At 49.7% G+C, this 19,941-nt stretch overlaps 1 protein-coding gene across 29 annotated transcripts in view; it reads right to left on the reverse strand.

The window, feature by feature from the left end:
- KIF1A (kinesin family member 1A) overlaps positions 1-19,168 on the reverse strand; it is an 86,546-nt gene extending 67,378 nt beyond the window's left edge. For 27 of the 29 annotated variants that reach the window (XM_074316285.1, XM_074316283.1, XM_074316279.1 and 24 more), the window contains exon 1: positions 13,991-14,128. The gene's annotated coding sequence lies outside the window, so the exon portion shown is untranslated. Of the gene's footprint in view, positions 1-13,990; positions 14,129-14,517; positions 14,631-19,144 lie in introns of those variants that run through there. The other 2 variants (XM_074316210.1, XM_074316200.1) reach the window with 2 other exon arrangements.
- Between the last annotated feature and the right edge of the window lie 773 nt (positions 19,169-19,941).

Below are 19,941 nucleotides of genomic sequence, written 5' to 3' on the forward strand. Positions count from 1 at the left end.
AAACACCTGAGACCCCTGGGGGAGCTGAGCAGGGCCTCGGTGGGGACTGCACGAGTGGGAACTATTTGTCACAAGTTGCCTCATAGCCCCATTCAACTGTAACACTATGTTGACAAGTGTTCCTTTGGCAAAACATGAAGAACAAATAAAAGGAGAAAACCCAGGGGAGGAAACTGCTGCTGGAGCCCAGCGGTGCTCAGGATGGAGATCAGGGAGCAGGGGATGCACGCGAGGCTGGGGCTCCAGAGTGAAGCCCGCAGCTGCCCAGGCCTCCGCGCTGCAAGAAATGAGAGCAGCGGGCTGCCGGCAGCCGGCAGCTGTGTGTGGCTGTGGCTCCGTGGGGCCTGCTCTGCAACAAGCTCGGCGAGTGTGAAGGTGACTTCCGCATCCACTTGAAGGTCACCTTTACACTTGCACTGAGGAAGCAGCTCTCCCTGAGGACACAGGCCCGGGGTGGGCTCTGCGCCCAGTCTGTGCTGAGCTGAGCGTGAGTGCCAGCTCGAGAGGACTGTCCGTGGGTGCTGGGAGCACACGGGTTGGAGATGAGTGGACATAGCTGTGCCTGCTGCAAGACGCAGACCAGATGGGGGCTTCCCCATGGGAGGGTCCCAGGCCAAGGAGGTGGGAACTTGGGGAGCAGCAAGGCCTGGACTCAGCGAGAGGGGCCCACGTGACACCCCAGCCTTCCCCTTGCAGAGGTTGGCCCCTGGGCATCCACCCACCTGCCCTACACATAGGACAGCACCCAGACTGAGATGTCCAAAGGGAACCCCTGGGAGAGGGGCCGGCCAAGGTGGGCAGGTGCTCCTGTTGGTGGCAGCCCTCCTCCCGCCTGGGTGCAGGGCCTGGCACACAGGGCACCAGCTCTATCCCAGCCCCCAGCTCCAATCAGGCCTCGGATTCCAGCGAGGGACAAGTGAGTTTCATCTAGCACAGTGGACTGTGGTCACCTCCTCTGGGCATGCCCTCTGGGGACCCCAGCACCAAGAGCAGGAGGGGCCTATGGAGCACCCTGGGGCCCACCTCTCTGCAGATGGAGGGGAGCACGGCGAGGGCTGGGATCCGTGGAGAGTTCGGCTGTCAACTCCCAGGCTCTGCCCAGAGCCAGCTCCTTGACGCCTCAGAATCCCCCAGAATAGGCTAGACATGGAGAGGACTGTCCCCTCAGGCAAACACAGCTCTTCGAGAGACTACAGGGAACGAAGGAAACGCCAGACCAGCTGACAACTGAGCAAGATCAGGACGTGAGCAGAGCCCAGGTGGAGGGGGAGCAGAATTCATTCGGGGGCTGGAATCCTGCAAGCACGCACCCTCGTCTGCACTCCATGAGTGTTTGCTCCAATGTTTCACCTTCTTACATCCATGGACAACCACCCAGCAGTGGACTGCAGGGGCGTCCCTCTCTGAGAATCCACGTTTCCTTACACTGGAAAATCTTTGCACTTTTGAAACTGAGAAAAGTCGTAGGACATTGGGGCTGGGATGGGAAGAGTAAACGCAAGGTCATGAATTCCTGGTGAGAACACAAATTAGAATGAGATCTCTTGCAAGCATTTAGCCACATGCCTTGTGCCTTAAGAAAGAAGGCTATATCCTTTGACTAAGTAATCTCAAGTACTGAAACAGGAAATATTAATAAATAGAAATAAAGAAAACACTTATGAAAGCAGATGTTCAATTTGCTATTGCAAAATTTTTAGTTCTCCCCCATTTGAGCAAGTTAATTCAGTACAATTCAGATAAGCAAAATGTTCTAGCAGGAGTTTCAGTGGAATTTGGCAAGAGTTTGGAAGAGAGTTTTGAAAAATAAGAACAAAGGAGGAGGGGCATCCCTTACCAGCTATTATATTTACTATAAAGCTATAATAATTTCCAAAGTGCAGTAATGACACACGAACAGAGAGCTCGATGGAAAGAACTAAGCATGAACACAGACCCCAGACAGATACACGGACACAGACACGTCCAACAATTATTAAGGCAGCATCTCAGGTAACTGGGTAGGATTGGCATTGGAACGACGGGTCCTCTCACATTGAAAAAATAGAGCTAGAACTTTATCTTTGACAACATTACAAGAACACATAGGAGACTCTGCTATGGCTCTGGGTGGAGACGGTGCATTAGCACCAAGCATGAAGCAAAGGAAGACTTCTGCCTGCAGGTGGCGATGGGGGCAGCAGCGCGACCTCCCTCCCACCCTGCAGACTAGAGGAGCTGGATGGGATGTGAGATCTGCCTGAAGGAGTCAATGAGCTGCTGAAGCCATGCAGCCTAGCAGGCCAAGATTCCAGGGGTGGGGGACGGCCAGAGCAGGAGACAGCTGACATCTGCAGCACTTTCTCCCTGAGCACGTCTGCGTTCTGGTTACTGGGCAAGATGCAGGAATCTAGAGTCTCCCCAGGCAGGGAGCCATTGCTGGGGGATGGAGGAACCTGCAGAGCTTTGGGTCAAGAGAAACAAGCTTGAGAGGCCAAAATCCCAGGAGAAAGATGGAGAGAACAAAACCTAACAAATGGCCAGTTCTCCCCTCAAAACGTGCCAAACTCTGAAGGTGTGAGGAGCGGAAGTTTAAATTCTCAAGCAGGAAGCATCTAGACGTCCGAGAGGAGGCTTTCATAGTCTCAGGTGCTAAGGCACAAAGACTGGAGTTCAGGAGCCACGGGAGGACGGCCCTAGGGATCACACGAGGCCAGATTTGAAAGGCCTGGAAGGCACAGAATCTAAAAGCAGGGCAGAACCAGAGGCAGGATAAGCACTATCAAAACTGCCCTGACTCAGCCTAGTCTCTGAATGCCTCAGGGACGACTCTCTTTGCCTGGAAAAGGTGCACCAACTGCAGCCTCGACAGTATTTTAATAGGTAACGTCGGACATTAAATCAAAAGTTACAAGGCATGAAAAGCGACAGGACTATATGATTCAAAACAAATTGGGGGAAAAAAGCAAAGAAAAACACAAAGGGAGAAAAGAAACATAATTACATATGATTCAGATCTAGGAGCTATCAAACAAGGACTTCAAAATAACCATGACTTATATGTTCAAATAAGAGAGAAAAAGATGGAGAAAATAAGGCGACCAGTTAGCTCAGTTGGTTAGAGTATAATGCTCTTAACAAGATTGCTGGTTTGATTCCCACATGGGCCACTGTGAGCTGCGCCCTCCACAGCTACTTGACTTGGAGCTGATGGTCCTGGAAAAACACACTTAAAATAAATAAAAGTTTTTAAAAAATGTTTCAAAAAGAAAAAGATGGAGAAAATAAATGTGGACATGGAGAATTTTGCAAGAGGGTTTGAAACTATAAAAAAGGAATCAAATGGGAATTCTAGAACTGAAAACATAATAACTGAAATTAAGAACTCAAAGGGTTAGATGCAGCGGAAAACTGTATATGAACTGGAGAACAGGGCAATAGAAAGTTAAGAACAGAGGAAAAAAGAATGGCAAATATAGAAATGAGAATCAGAGAAATGTAGGACACTGAAATGGTCTATCATGATGTAATTGGACTTCAAAGGAGAGGAGTGGGATGGGGAGAAACAATATTTAGAAAGGTAAAGACGGGGCGGCTGGATGGTGCAAGCTCTTAACAGGGTTGCCGGTTCGATTCCCACATGGGCCAGTGAGCTGCACCCTCCACAACTAGATTACCAGTGGGGCGGCCAGATGGCTCAGCTGGTTAGAGCGCGAGCTCTCAACAACAAGGCTGCTGGTTCAATTCCCGCATGGGATTGTAGGCTTGCACCCCCTGCAACTAAAGATTGAAAACAGTGACTGGACTTGGAGCTGAGCTGCGCCCTCCACAACTAGATTGAAGGACAATGACTTGGAGCTGATGGGCCCTGGAGAAATACACTGTTCCCCAATATTCCCCAAATAAATAAATAAATAAATAAATAAATAAATAAATAAATAAAAGGTAACGACCGTTAATTGTCTAAAACTGCTGAAGCATATCAGTGCACAGATTGAAGAAGCTCTGCAAACACAGAGCAGGATAAATATAAAGAAAACGTCACCAAGCCACATTATAAGAAGACGGCTGAGTACCAATGATGAAGAAAAACGCTTACATGCAGCCAGAAAAAAATCACAGACATATAATCTTTAAAGGAACAAGAATAAGGTTGACAATTGACTTCTCAACAGAAATGATGGAAGCCAAAGACAAATTTCTAAAGTACCGACATTACCATGTAAGTGGAAAAGTAATGCTATACGTCAATACAAAAGAAAAAAGAAAATAACCCTACAAAATCCCCCAATTGCTTGAACATTAAGCCATACAATTCTAAACAACCTATGGGTCAAAGAAAAGAAAAATCTCACAGGATATGAGAAAGTGTTTTGAACTGAACAGTAATGAGCACACAACATATCAGCACTGTGGAAAGAGCAAAAGTGGACCCACAAGGAAATGTAGAGCTTCAAAACCATCGGGGTTCGGGGGTTCCTTCACATCATGCCCAGGTCAACTCGGACCCCAGCATCCCTCAGGGAGTTTTGGGACTGGAAGATTTGCCCTGAGAAGGACCCAGCTCTGCCCTCGTCTGTTCCCCTCTTGTCTGTCCCCATCTTCCCCCCCCACCCCCCACCCCCGCATCAGCAGCATTGGGGAGCTGGAGATATCCAGGAGGTGCCAGGGCAGGAAAAATGAACCAGTCACTTGTGAGCACTGATTCTTGCAGGAATGGATGAGATCAACAAGAGAGAAGGATTAGAAAGAGGAACAGAGATGGAGACGGAGCAACGGGGGAGAAGCCTGGGGCATCTAACTGCTTCTAAAGCCAACTTTGGACGAGTCCTCTTGACTTGTACACCCACTGCGGGGGCAGCTGGGGACCCAGCTCCGGAGCCTTGGGGGACGTCCACAGCTTGCTTCCCAATTTCCCCTCTGCTACCAGTTACCACATGGGTTCTGCTTTTCATTTTCCAGAATGTGGTTGCTGTGCCTTCTCTTCTGTTGTATCATCCTTATGGAAGATTTGGGTCTTTCTCTAGTTTATCTTGACTGTAATTTTAGTGTCCTTTCAGGAGGAAGAGAAGATAAATGGATAAATCTCACAAACATAACACTGAGAAAAGATGAAACGAACACAAAAGGGTACACGCTTTATAACAACTTATGTAACTTCTAAAACAGGCCAAAAATTAGCAGAATGAGCACATTATTTAGCAAGATAGAGCTAAATAGCAACAACAACAAAGCAACTAAGAGAGTTGAAAGAGATTGAGGATGGAGAGCAAAAACTGCTGATTTCCTAAATAAGTTTTGAAGATATACTTGACTCTTCTAAACTGTGTTCATGTTTAACCCAAAAAGAATTATTTTTAAATAATTCCACAAAATAGTTAAGGTTAATTAATTAATCAATTAAAAGACTGCAGTTTGGTGGACAAACCCTGGTATGTGTGAAGACAAAAATCAGTTTGCTCATTAAAATTAATACTTCTCAATTGATAGGGAAAAAAAGGCGAATGAGAGATTTTCACTTCTGGCAATATGATGGGCAAGATACCCTCCCCCATTAGAAATCACCTGGAAACTTGGGATGAATAGCAAGTGTCAGAATAAAATAAGAAAACTTCCAAGGGGAAGGAAAGAGGAAAGAGGAAGGAGAAGCCAAACTGAAGTGGCAGGCCCACCTGGGAGGAAGCACAGGCATTTGCTGACACCAGAGGTGCAGAGAACCGGGTTTCACCTGCCAGGTGGGAGAAGGGAGGAACGGCCTCAAACACATGCAAGTCAGGACTGGAACCAAATCACCACAGAAAGTTGGATCCTCCAAAGCTACAACCCCAATGAAATGGAGGCTGGGGAAAAGCCACCTGCCATCAAAGAAACACAGGGGAATTCGTTTGAATGACTCTCCACGCCACATGGCGAAAAAGCTAGTGATTCTGAGAATTTGAGGCCACAGACCTGTCCTCATGCAGGTTTGGGTTTCCTATTTACATACCTGCATGATCAGTAAACCCCACTGAGAAATTAGCACAGAGTAGGTCTCAGGTTTTGCACCCAAGACACCTGAAACCAAGTCCAAATCGTCCTTGCAAATAGCTTCCTTCCCTCAGGTCCCCAACATTCCCACAGATGAAGGTCAGTCAAATGTGAGCTCACAATCAAACCTTACCAAACACCAGAGAAGCAATCCACCATGAGCAAGAGTTGGGCAGGAGGGAAGGAAAATAAAACCAGAATTAGATCCTCAAGGACTTCAGCTATTGGAACTAACAGATACAGATAACAAAATAAGTATGGTTAAAATGTTTACAGAAATAAGAGGAATGGGACATAATGGGGAAAGAGCATGCAGAACTTTTAGCGATGAAAATGTAATCATTTAGATTTTAAAACTTAGCAGACATGTTAATCAGCAAATTAAATGGAACTGAACAGAGAATTAATGAACTGAAAAATATGTCATAAAAAATTACCCAGCATGGTCCCAGAGAAACAAAATGATGAAAACATAAAACCAAGATTAAGAATCATGCCACATAGAACAATTCATTAATTTGGCATGGTAGGAATTTTAATACACCTCTCAGTAATTGACAGGTTAGGCTGACACATAACTAGTGAGGGTGTAGAAGACTGAGTAACATAACCATGAACCAATGAATGTATGTGTGCTCTTGTTCTCAAAAATTAGAGAAACACATTCTTTCCTAACACATATGGACCATTTGCAATATTTTACCATATAGTAGGCCATAAAGCAACCCCTAATAAGTTTCAAAAATTGGATCAAATGGATCATGCAATTTGAACACAAGTCAATTAAAAATCAATAAAAATTCATTAAAAACCCATATGCTTAGAAATTGAAAAATAAACTTCTAAATAACTAATACACATAAGGAAAAATCACAATGGATGTAAATAAGCTTAGTAGTAAATGATCATGAAAATACTACTAGCCAAACTTATGGCACTTCCACAGTCAGCCATGATGGAGTTACAAGCACCACACTTAACCTCCCACTGTAAACAGCAACTAGCACACCGGACAAAATGTAAGAAAACAACTGTTTTCAGACACTGTACAATAGGCAGAGCAGGACTGGGATTGTTGAGAAAAGGGAAACACAAAGTGAGCCCTGCAATCACTCCAAATCTCTCAGCAGCTTTGATGAGTTGAGGAGACGGAGGTCAGAATTTGGATAGGTTGAGGCAGCTGAAAGTTGTGGGTCAGAGTTCTGGAAAGCGGGAAGTTGCTCAATCAAGGAGCTCCAGAAATTTGCATAGGGGTACCTGGAGTCCAGGCCCATGTGGTCCAGGCAAAGAAAACGGAATACCCCCAAAGCTCACACAAAGTAAGAAGACATTTGCACTCTACCGCTGGAATGGAGTTCTCTTGTTCCCCCACTCCCAGACATTCAGTAGACACCCCAAAGAAATGAGACTTTAGTAGGGTTCAACCATCCCTGGAGTGATATGTACTCTAGAGCAACTTGAGAAAAACTTAAAATCAGGCCTGGAAGGATCAAATTATTCGCAGACTATTTGCTTATGGACACAGACATCAAGAGAATCCACAGACAAATTATTTGCATTAGTGGGAAAGTTCAGCAAAGTTGCTAGGAACCAACCATGGGGGTATACACTAGATAAAGTTAAAAATATTTTTTAAGGTACCACTTTGAAAAGAACCAAAATGATAAAGTACCTTTATAGGAATAAATGTCACAAAAAATGCATATATTAACTTTCATGGAGAAAAATTTTAAACTTTACCAAAAAATTTATAGAAAATCTAAATTAAGAACTTAAAACTCTTTGTGGAAAAGAAATTTCTTAAAAAAATCTTTATTTTCACCCAAGTAAATCCTAAAATTCAATGAAATTTCAGCCAGGTTTTTTTGTGAAACTTGACAAATTGCTCCTAAAAATGTATATGGAAGACTAAGATGCTAAGAATATTAATAACAGGTCTGAAGAAACACGACAGGACAGAAGGCAACATGCCCCACTGATATCAAGTCTTAGTGTAAAGCTACAGTAATTAAGACAGGGTGTTTGGGACAAGGCAAGTGACCAGCAACGGGACAGAAGGGACCCCAGAAACAGACCTACATAGATACAGGCCTTCTGACAGCTGACAAAGGTGACTTTACAGGTCAATAACAAGAGGGAGGACTACTGACCAGCGATGCTTGGAAAATTGGTGTTACAGACCGAATGTCTGTGTCCCCCAAATTCATTTGTTGGACCCCTATGTGATGGTCTTAGGAGGGGGTCTTGGGAGGTGATTAGGATTAGATGAGGCCAGGAGGATGGAGCCCCATGAATGGATTAGTGCCCTTGTAAAGGGTCCCGAGGCAGCTTCCTTCCGCTCTCTGTTCTGGGCCACGTACAACCCAGAAGGTCCTCGCCAGAATCAGCACGCTGGTTCTCAGACTTCCAGCATCAGAACTGTGAGAAATAAATTTCTGTTGTTTATAAGCCGCTCGGTCCATGGTAATTCTCTTATAGCAGCCCGAACAGACTAAGACACTGGCTAGCCATATGAAAAAGTACGAAATTAGGTCCCATTTTTACAGCAAACAAATTCCATGCAGGTTGAAGACCTAAGTGTGAACAACGGAGTTTTAGAAGGTAAAGAAGAAGAGTGATAGCTCCATGCTGTCCTTTAAGAAGGATTACTTAGCCCACAGAAAGCACCGGAAGGAAAAGCCCGCCACCAAGATACCATTGGATGGGTAAAGGGAGGCCCCCAAAACACATGATGTCTGCAGCACATACAATAGACAAGAATTCCTGTGCAGGGCATATAGAGGACAGACAAAAACCAAAGAAAAAAAGACACAAAAGAAAAAATGGGCAAAAGATATGCACAGGTAATTTACATGACAAGATACTCAACGACAATAGTAATTAAGAAAGCGTGGTTCAAAACACATCCATCAGATCACAACACTGGAAAATCACATAACACTAAATGTTGTAAGGATATACCAGGAAGGAGTTGTCCACCTGGTAGAAGTTCATTGGCACAACCACTTTGAAAACAAGATGGCAGTAACTAGTGCAGCTGTGACCACATGACCAGCAAAAACAGTTGCCAACAAAGACTTCTCAGAAGTGACTGGACTGGATGTAACAGGTGTTGGTGATGCTTTCAGGGTTGAGAGAAATGATTTACCAAAAACAAGTACCTCCTCACCCCCACAAACCATCTACCCAATGTGATGACAGACCAAAGACACTCTCACACAGCCAAGGACTCATCACCTTATCTGGAAAGTCACACAAGGATGTGCTGCAGCAAAACAAGACAGGAAACCAAGAAAGAAGCTGCTCTGGAGGCCACCAAGGCACAGGGACTCCAACCCAGAGATGTGGCGAGCCGTAGGAGGGCGGGAAAGGGGCAGATTACAGACCGGAGGGAGATGGCTCCCAGGGTGGAGGTGCCGGGAAGACAGAGTATGACAGAGCTGGGGTAAGCGAGGACAAAAGAAATGTGTTCAACAAGAAAAAGACAGCTCAGATCTAAGGAAAATAAAACACCTACCTGAGTGAGAAGCTAAAGCAAAGGGGATAGATGCAGCCCTAAGCTTTCCTGTCTGGTCTGGATCTGGCCTACCATGTCACTGCTTATCCTGGAGCTGCCACCCTCCTGAGCACCAGGGACCTGCTGCCATGGTGTGACCCTGACCCCAGTAGCAGTGGACAGTAATACCAAGAAACTGAGTAACCCCCCTGCCCCAGCCCCTTGACAGCCCCTCAGAAGCCTGGTCCCCACTGACCTATGGCCTGGGTATTAACACTCCAGCCCTGCCTCTCACAATCCTGGGTTGAGCTGATGACAGATGGGGAAGGAAAGTGAAACCCACCTGAGTGTCACTGGCAGGGCTAAGACCTGAGGGCGGGACGCAGGACACCTGACCCCCCTGTAGGTTACCCCTGGGCCCCACAGGCCTCCCTCTGAAGAAGCCTGGGCTCAAGGGAAAGGGGGTCTGCGGGGAGCCAGGCCTGCAGAAGCAGTCAGGGCCACTACACCCCTAAACCTACAGCTGCATTTCAGGAGACACAAAGGAGGGGGGACTTGAATGGGACACACACAGAGGGCTCCTACCCCTGACAGGGTGGCAGCTGCTCGCCCTGGGGACCTCAGGAAATGAACAGCTGGGGCTAAAGCTACTGGCTCAACCTGAAACAGCATTCGCTGAGGACCTACTGTGCAGGAGGGGTAGTGGGGGAAAGCAGGAAGGCTGGAGGGGATGAGCACTGAAGGGGCTCCGCCCTGTGAGCTACAGGAAGCTGGGAAGGAGGACCACCCTCACCCCACAGCCCCAGCTGAGGCGGTGATCAACCACACCTGCAAAATGGCCGCCACGCGTACAACCCTACACCCCCACCAGGAGCTCCCTGACAAGTCTCACCCTTCTCATCGGTCTTAAGGGCACCAGATGAGGGGCTCACATGAGGTGTACACTGCAGTCTGCACCCAGTAAATGTTCACTCTCTTCCTCCAAATCACAGTGGGATAGGGTGACCCCCTGGGGTGCTTATAGCGGACTTCAGGGTGGTGGCAGCCTTTCTGGGCATCTAGGAACCTCACGTGGGGTTGGGTGGAGTGCTCCAGGAAAGAGGGGCCCCGGGCAGGGACTGTGTGTGTGTGTGTGTGTGTGTGTGTGTGTGTGTGTGTGTATGTGCACATGAGCGTGAGTTTGAGCCTGTGTGGGGTGAGTGTGTGAGAGAACATGTGAGTGTGAGGGTGAGTGTGTAGTGAGGTGAGTGTGCGACTGTGAGAGACTAAGTGTGTGTGTGAGTGTGTACAGGGTGGCTGCTATAGCCCAGGGGCCATGTGGGGAAGGGCGAGGAGTAAGAACAGGGACCTGGGCAGGCAGGTGCAGGCTTGCCCTCCTCAGACCCCCGACCCTGGGCAGGGGGAGGAGCACAGAGGACACTCCCCACCCTCAGAGGTGGAGGGGAGAGCCAGGGCCTGAAGCGGGGCTTACAACAGGGCTGGGGATTATGGGATTAAATCCAAGGTCAGAAGGGGGGAGCCCAGCCACCCAGGCTGTGTCCAGATCAGGGATTCAGCTTCACAAGCCATGCTGGAGGAAGCTAGGGAGGAAGCAGGTGTGGGGTGGTGTGTGGGGACTTGGAGGAACCCAGAGGGGTCAGGAGGCTCAGCCGCAGTGGACTGTGACACAGCACTGACCCCTTCATCGGGTCCTGGAGGCTGGAGGTTCTGAGGGTGCTGGGATCAGCCATCGCCCCTCAGCCAGCAGCCAGGATCGAGCAAACCTGCTAGATGGGGGGGGGGGGATCCAGTACACACCCCGCCGGGCCCCACCCCTCGCCCCTGCCCTGGGTGTGCCTGTCAGGGGAAGAGGGGACCAGCTGGGCAGAGCCTGGTCAGCTAACAGAGCAGCTGTAGAACAGAGCACTTCTCTGACCCACCAGCCTGGCTGGGCCTAGACACCCCCAAGCAGAGAGGTTTGAGGCTGGGTGTGGTCCTGCCCCAAGAGAGTTCTCAGATATGCTCTGGGGCATGAAAGGGAGAGAGGGACAGCAGACGTGGCACACTGGGTCCCTGTCCTGGGCCTAAGGACATGAAATGGGACTGGGCAGGTGGACAGCCATCTGCTCATCCTTGGGCTCACTAGCTGCTGAGTGACCCCTGGCCTGCCAATCTCCACCCCTCCACCCCAGGGGTGACAGCTCAGCCCAGCCCCCACACACACACCCCTCCCGCTCTCGGAAGTGCAGGGTTTTGCGCCTGAAGGGCTCTGCTGGAATGGTCAGGTAATCCCAAAGGCCAAGCCAAGGTTCCAGAACTGGGGGGACTCTCCACAGCCCCCACTCCCATCCCGTGCTACCAGGACCCCATCAAAACATCCCCCTGCCACAGTGCCACACCCAGCTCATCTGCCTTGGTTGGCCTATGAGAGCTGTGGGCCCAGAAGGCTCCCCCATCCCCAGGTCCTTTCCCTCAGGCTATGCTGCTCCCATCCCCACCTCCCACCTATGTCTGTCCCCTAACTCCCCGTGTGCCCCCAACCCCCCTCATAGGAGGACTTCCCTGCTCTGCTTCCAAATGACATGGTTAGCCCTGGGTCAGCCCTGGTGACACCATGGAAGATGGAAAGGGGCATGGCTGGGTGGCGGGCCCCTCCATCCAGTGGGTCTGGGTGTGAACCCAGCTCTGCCAGCACCAGCAGGGTCTTTGGGCTCTGGGCTCTGGGCTTAGGGCAGAGCCTCAGTCTCACCTGGCTGTGGCTGCCCAGCTGCAGGTCCTGGGAGGGGCAGTCTGTGGGGCACTGGGGGAGGAGTCACACAGCAGGCATGGGGCATGGCCTCCTACAGGGGCCCTCCCTGGGAGCCTTGGGGTTGGGGGGCCCTGACTCCGCACCTGATCCCAGCCTCTCTGCCCTGTGGACCACACCCCACAGACGACATTCTGTCCATCCTCAGGTGCTCACCCTGCACTGCAGACACTACCCCACTGCAGGAGCCACACCTCATCCCACAGCCACAGCCAACCACACCTGCAAAATGGCCGCCACAGGTACAGCCCCAACCCCCCACTCTGGACCCCATCATTTCCCTTCAAACCTTAATCTGCCTTCTCAGGCCGGGGAGGCCATGGGCATGGTGGCCCTGGCAGAGCCCACTTAGCCAGCTGACAGCAGGGCTGAGAGGGCAGGTCGGATGTGCCTTCTGCAGGAAGGGGCGCTCTGTGCCTGAGTCCCCAGGGTTAGGACGGGCCACTGTACCTCCTCCTCTGCGCAGTCACAAGACCCAGTCCGCTAGCCCTTACAGACCTTTAATCCCGGCAATGTGGGCACCGCCTGGGGCGGGGGGAGGGGGCGGGGGACGGCCGCTCCGGGAGGGCTATGCCGGTCTCTGGGGGAATGTCCCTATTCCTAGGAACGTGGGCGCGCATCGGGTCCGCGCCGGGGCCACGTCGCTCCCGCGCCCAGCAGGCCCCATGACTTGGCATTCCCTCCTTTCCCTCCCCCTCCCGCCCCTGCAGCTCACTGTCCCCCCGCCCACCCAGGGCCTGGCCGACTGCGGACCCCACTCCCCACCCGAGCACAAGGGCTGCGTGCTGGTTTTTTTGGAGGGGGGGTTAGAATGAGGGGCAGCTTATAGGGGGAGTGCAAGGGTCATCCTTGCGGGCTTCCGCCCTGTCATCCGAGCACCGGCGCCGGGTGGGGAGCGCTGCAGCCGAGCCGTCGCGGCCCCGCAGCCCCCTCCCCGCCCGCCGCCGGGCCACACCTGTTACTGGGGCGCTGGCTGCGTAGACGCAGGCCTTGTCCGCTGGCGGCTCCTCCCAAGCCGCGGGTCCTCTGGAAGAGAGCTGGGGTCTCTTGGAAAGAGGACACGACTGGGACGGGAGTGATGGGCAGCCCCGGGATGCGCACGAAGTGGGCGGCCCAGCCCTCCCGCCGCAGCCCTGGCGCGCCCCACCCGCCGGCCTGTTTGGCTCTGGGCTCCGGCATCCGCCCTCTCCCACCTCGGGGACCAGGGCAGCTACCCGCGCCCTGGGCGCCCATCCCTCGGGCCCCGCCGCTGCATCCGCACCCCTCCCGGGTGCCCCCATCCTCATTCTTTGCATCTCTCCCCGCCCCCGCCGGTCCAGGCGCAGCCCGCGCCGCATCCCTGCTCCGTGGCTGCTCTCCAGAAGAGGGGGAGGGAGCGTGTCTCGAGATGCCGCCGGCCGCGCGCGCCCTCCCCCTGGTGACCCCCGCCCATCCCAGCCGAGAGTCCAGCTGCAGCAGGGGCCGCGCGGAAGGGGCCTTTCCAGAGGGCCCTGCCCGGCTGCGAATGAAGGGCGGACACCCCTGAATTTGCCCCATTGTTCTCCGCGGGGACGGGGGAGGTCGGGGGAAGGGAAGGGGCCGCGCGGCGCCAGCGCTTCGGGCCGCGACCAGTTCGCCGGCGCCGGGCTCGAGCTCCCTGCTGGAGCACAGTCGGTGCAGGTGCAGGATGCGGCGCGCAGAGGACGGGCCGGCGGCGGCTTTACCTCTCCGGCGTCACTGGCGGCGGCTCGGCATGGGTGCGGGCATGGGCGCGGGTCCCCGAGCCCTGGGCTGCTGCTGTTCCTGGGCTGCGCTGGGCACAGTGACGGCGGCACCGCGTGACGGGCTGCGCGCCCCCGGCCCGGCCCACCCCGCACCCCTCCCGCCTCGCTGGTTGGCTGCGCGCGGCGCCAGAGCCCCAGCCACCAGCTGGTTTGTCGCGCGGGGAGAGGGACGGGCGTCGCGGCCACCGCGGGGATGGGGCTGGAGCCAAAGGAGGTTGGGGCCGGGCTGTGACATCACCGCTGACACCAAAGTGCGCTGGGTGGAGACGTGGGGGGCCGGCACCCGGGCTTGGACTGGCGCCCCCTTTCCCCAAGCAGCCCCCGCACGCCCGCGCGACCTTGCAGGGAAAAGGGGATCACGCGGCGTCCAACCCCGAACACCCCCACCAACCCGAACTTGCCCGCGGACCCCACGCGGGGCCCTCCCCGACTATGACCTTTTTCAAGTGAAATCATGAAATCTCTACCTGCCCCCACCCGCGAAGCCAACAGCCCAAACGCGTCGTCGCAGAGGGGCAAAGGTCGGGTGGGCTCCTTGCACCGGGGAGCAGTTGTAGGGGGCGTGAGGCGGATGCTGCCTCATGCGTGGCAGGTGAGTTCCGCGGGAGCACTTGGAGACCAGAGCAACGCAGACAGCGCTCCTGGAAGGATGATGCAAGCCGCGGGCTAGCGGACCTGCGGCCTTCTCTTCCCATCAGGCCTGGGGGTGTGGAGACCCCACCCTCCGCCCGCCCCACTTCTCCAGGTCTTCAGCCCCATCTATCGTCACACCGTCTGTCTCTGGAGCCTAACTTCCCTGAATCACCAAGTCACACGCCGCTCTAGGTCCACATTGGCAAACCCCAGCCTTTGTCAGTCCCCCAGCCGCTCTCCGGGCCACTAGGGGCTGACTGTCATCCCTGCGTGTGTCACCAACCTCCACAAGCCGACCATGGCTGAGCTACTTTGACAAGGCCTCTGGCCAGCTAACCCACCGGAACTGCGGTGGGTGCGGTGACATCATGCCACCATGAAACCGGGGCCGATCCCTTTCCAGCCCAGCCCTTGCTGTCAGCATCTCAGCGTCCCCTGGCTAAGAGCCCCCTTCGCCCCCCCCCCGCACCCCCTCCCCCCGCCAGGCGCCCGGCAGGTGCCAGGCGCTGTCCTAAAGGCTTTGCTTTGTTAACCATTTAATCTGCAAATAATGTCGTCAGGTGGGACGCACCTCACCTTGGTGTGCGGTATATGTGTGGCACGTGCAGGTGAAAGGAAAAAGGGCACAGACACACATCCACCAGACCACCCTCCCCTCCATTCCCCTCCCCTACAAAGTTCCCTAACAGCTCCTCCTTTTTCTATTTCCTGGAACCACTTGCATAATAGAGAAATTATTTTTCCTCCAAACTTTTGGTAGAAGTAATAAAACTATCTGGGTGTGTGGGGGGGTCCTTAATCATTCCCATTTCCATCATACTTATTGATCTGGTCCAGTTCTCTATTTCTTGAACCAAAATTCTCATTTTACATGTTTCTAAGAATTAATACATTTCATTGAGGTTTTAAAATTACTAGCATATTTATTTATACCTATTGTTTCTATACTTATTTCTCCCTTTTATTCCGTACTTTATTTGCATTTTTCTTAATACTTCAAAACATCTTCAAAGGACCAACTTTTAGTTTTGTTAATCTCATCTTTCTGGTTATTTCATTTATTCCTGTCCTTATCTATTATTGCCTCTCTTTTTGGTTCTTTGGATTTGATCTGTTGCTCCATCCAGGGCTAAATGCTCAGCTCATTTATTTTTAAACCTTCTCATTTTCTGATAGATCTATTTAAAGCTACAAAATTCCTTCCACAGCACTGTCTTAGCCAGGTCTCAAAAATTTGGACATACACACTCATATAATGCTTTCATTACCATCCAGATGTAAATATTTCTTAATGTCCTTGATAATCTCCTTTTAAACCCGTGGGTTATTTAATAATGTTATTTACTTCCCAGTGGTGTTTCTTTTATTATAACCTTTTGTTACCAACTTCTAATTTAATTGCATTATTGTCTGAGAACAAAGTCTGTGTTCAGTCCGGATCGTGGCAGAAAGCAGATGGCACATTCAAACTGGGTAATTTGAGTAGTGTTTGATAAAGGGACTATTTACAAAGGTGTGGGTAAGAGTCAGGGGAACCACAAGGCTGAGTGACACTTTGGCCTGAATGCAGGGTTGGTGGGAGAAGAGGACCCAGTGAGCCTGAGCACCCATCAGGAGGGATCTGGGCAACAAAGCCCTGGACCCCCTCTCCCTTCTCCCAGGATTGGGTAGTGCTCTCTTTAGCTGAATCCAAGGGGCAGCTGGAGGGCAGGGGCACCCACAGACCAGGTCCACTTAGGGTGGTCTCTTAGGGAATGTGACAAAGGGGATGTAGAAGCACAAATGGAACATCACAGCCCATCTGCATGGAATTTGGCCCCAGGAATTTACTGAGGCTTTTTTAGGGCCTAACATCTGGTCTGTTTCCGTAAATATTCTTCACCTCTGTTTGATGGATATAGAGTTCTGTATACATTTAATAGTTCAAGATTATTACTTACATTCATCAGGATTTAGAGGTCTGCTAATTTTTGTCTGCTTGCGCCATTAAATTGTTATTTTTAAATTAAAATCTCCAGTTACAATTGTTGAAATATCTACTTATCCCTGAAATCCTGGCAGATGTTGTCTGATGCTCACTGGGGCGTATTCTTGGGTATCCGAATGATTCTGATGGATGTGCATTACCATTCTGGACCCCCTTTCACCGGTATGCATGTGGCGGCCTTCTTTGTTGTTGGGTTTTTTTCTATTTTTATTTTTTGCTTCAAATTTGAATGTCATATATTAAGATGTCAATCCAGTTTCCTTTGTCTCATATTTGCCTGGTATGCCTTTTGCCAACTTTTTTGTTCTAAATTTTGTATCTTTTTTTAAGTGCATCTCTTTCAGGCAACTGTTGGAATTTTTAAATCTAATCTGTTTTTACCTTTTAATTGGAATCTAATCTGTTTTTACATTTATAGTAATTACTGCTATATTCAGTCTTAGCTTTTCCATCTTATCAACATTTCCATTTATTGTCTATTTTTTCCAGTTTCTCTCTCATTGAGTAGAGTGAGTTTTCTCCTGCTGGTTTATCCTTACTTATTTTTATTCTTGTGGCCATTGCCCTTAATTTGAGTTTCTTTTTTCTTTTTATTTACCCTATGTACCCTCTGTAGTTACATATTCCCCCTAACACTCAAGTACTTTAGCTTGGTCATGTCCTGACTCACAGGCACTATTGATGTTGTCCAGAATTACAGTTCTGAGTTGTTGTGGACATGCCCTTCTTCTTTCCTTTGGTTCTTGTATTTTTAAAGATAATTAATACACATTCCAACATGCTTGGTCATCCTTATTTTCCATACCTCTTGATGATTCTCTTGCATTTGTGTTATTTATGAAATACAAAGTATTATTGATGCGGGTCCTGGGGTGGAAAATATTCTGAAGTCTTGTATTGCTGAGAATACTTTCATTATACTTTCAATTTGGCTGGCTATAAAATTCTAGGTGCAAAGTTTGTTTCCTTCAATATTTTAAATATATTACCTTGTTTTCTCCTTGTATGCTGTCGAGAAGTCCAACATCCATCAGGCTCCTGTCTTTCTCTCAGGATGTTTCTAGAACTTTCTAATGGTGTGGATTTCTCTGTGTCTCTCCTTTTTGTGAGCCCCTTCTAGTCTGAATTTCTTTATTTTACTTTAATTCTGGAAAATTTATCTCCACTGTATTTCAAATATTTTCTCTTCCCTGTTGTAATAATATCTTTGTTCTTTTGGGACTCCTAGCGTCTGTATGCTGGCCCTTCTAACTCTCCTTTCCCTTTGCCTTCTGGGTGATGACAGGATTCAATGCCCCCTGCCACCAAAATGACTGCACTAACACTCAAATCTTCATATTTTAGCCCTGCAACAGCACACACTCCTACATTCTCCCAACCCACTGTAAACAACACAAATTGAACTGAGTAAATTTAAAGATCAAACTGGCTTTATTCAATGATTCATGAATCGGGCATCATCCCATCTAGCGAGTAGAAAGGAGCTCCTGTGAGCTGCAGAAAGGGGAAGGTTTCTATCGACAGAAAGGGGGCAGGGGAAGGAAATATCTAGCAAAAAGTGGATAGTTTCAGACTTTGGTCACCCTCTTTTGGGGGATGAAAGGGGTCTTTGGGCTTTACCTCACTGGTGCTGACCAGGCAATTCCAAGCTGAGCGGTTAAAGGTCATATTCCTGGGAGAGTCCAAAAGTGCAATTAGGTTCAATATTAAGTCGTGTTTGGTGAGATGGACTTAGCACAAGTGACTCCATTTTGGGTCTGCTCTCTTTAACAGCACATTCTGATGCCCTTTCTTTTGAGATACAGACCAGCATCTCCTTTCAGGGTGTGCTCCACCCTGCTCCCCGGGACTCCTCTGGTTTGCAAGTGTCTGCCTGGATCACATTTCAAATGTATCCTGTGAGTCTGTTAACATGCAAGTTTAGGGCTTCACTCCTCTGTGGGCCCCAAACAGCTTCTGGAAAGATCAGTGGGAGGTGAAATTGTGGGTTTTTATTTTCATGAATAAAGAAAAACCAGTAAATTTGATGAGCTCAGAACCAAGGTCAAGGAATCATCCTCCTGCCACTGGAGGCTGCTGCCCTTCCTTCTTCCCAGAGGCAGGTCCTCAGAAAGTGACCAAACCCTGTTTCAGAAATGTCCACAACACAACAAACCTCCTCTCTTCACCTCCTTCTGGCGTGGAGAGGAGGCCGCCCTTGCAGACTGGGGGGTGGGGTAAAGGAGGAGCCATGACTGCTTGCAATGTAAATAACATTATAATGATCCTACACCACGAGTAAATTCTACTCTGGAATGCAAGGGTGGTTCAATATTCGAGACTGTCTATAATCTACCACTCTAGTAAGTCACAGGATACAAAGAAATAGGTTGATTTCAATAGATGCTGCAAAGGCATTTGAACTATGGGCCATCCCTGTCTGGTTAAAAAGCAAATAACTGAGCCCTTTGGGCAAAGATGGCTTTGTCCTTTACCTGAGGAAATAGCAGCCCTGCAGGGTCTCAGTGGATGAGTCCAGCCAATGGGCAGCCAGGATCAGAGTCCAGCTTCATTCTCACCAGCTGTGTGACTCCAGGCAAGTTCATTAGCCCCTGTGTCTGTCACCTCTCCTACAGTACCAACCTCATACAACAGTGGTGAGGATTCCCGTGGGAAATGCTGAGACCAGGGCTGGGCGCAGTGAGCCCTATACAAAGGATAGCTGTAATGGTAAAACAACAAAAGGGTCCCGTTACAAGGACAGCCATACACCACTACCTTTGTTTGACTTAGAAGTATCAGCAGTTGCAATTACAAATGAGGGAAAAAAGGAAAATTTTTGGAAAGGAAGAAACAAAATTATCATTATTTACAGATGTTGTGATTGTCTCCCTAGAAAACTTAAGGGAAAAGCTATAGGAAACAGTAAGTTAGGGGCAGGTAAAAAATATATATATATATCACTCAGCAACAGTTTCCATGAAAACAAACACTAACCAGTAAGAGCCTGGATGGAGGAGTGCAGTCAGAACAGCACTGAGAAAGGTGAGATGCCCAGAATAAAAACAAATGTGCAGGTTTCTCATTTATAAAGAAATTACATAGAAACACTGAAAAGAGGCAAATTAATGGAAACGCATAGCATATTCTTGGACAGGAAGAAGTGGTATTGTAAAAGGTCCAGTTTTCTGTAAATTAAACATGTACACATTTTATACAGTCTCAATTAAAACAGCAACCGAAGTTCACATGGAAAAACAAACATGCAAGACTGATCAGGAAAACTGTCAAA

Source organism: Rhinolophus sinicus, linkage group LG01 (assembly GCF_036562045.2).
Source record: "Rhinolophus sinicus isolate RSC01 linkage group LG01, ASM3656204v1, whole genome shotgun sequence".
Classification (NCBI taxonomy): Eukaryota; Metazoa; Chordata; class Mammalia; order Chiroptera; family Rhinolophidae; genus Rhinolophus; species Rhinolophus sinicus.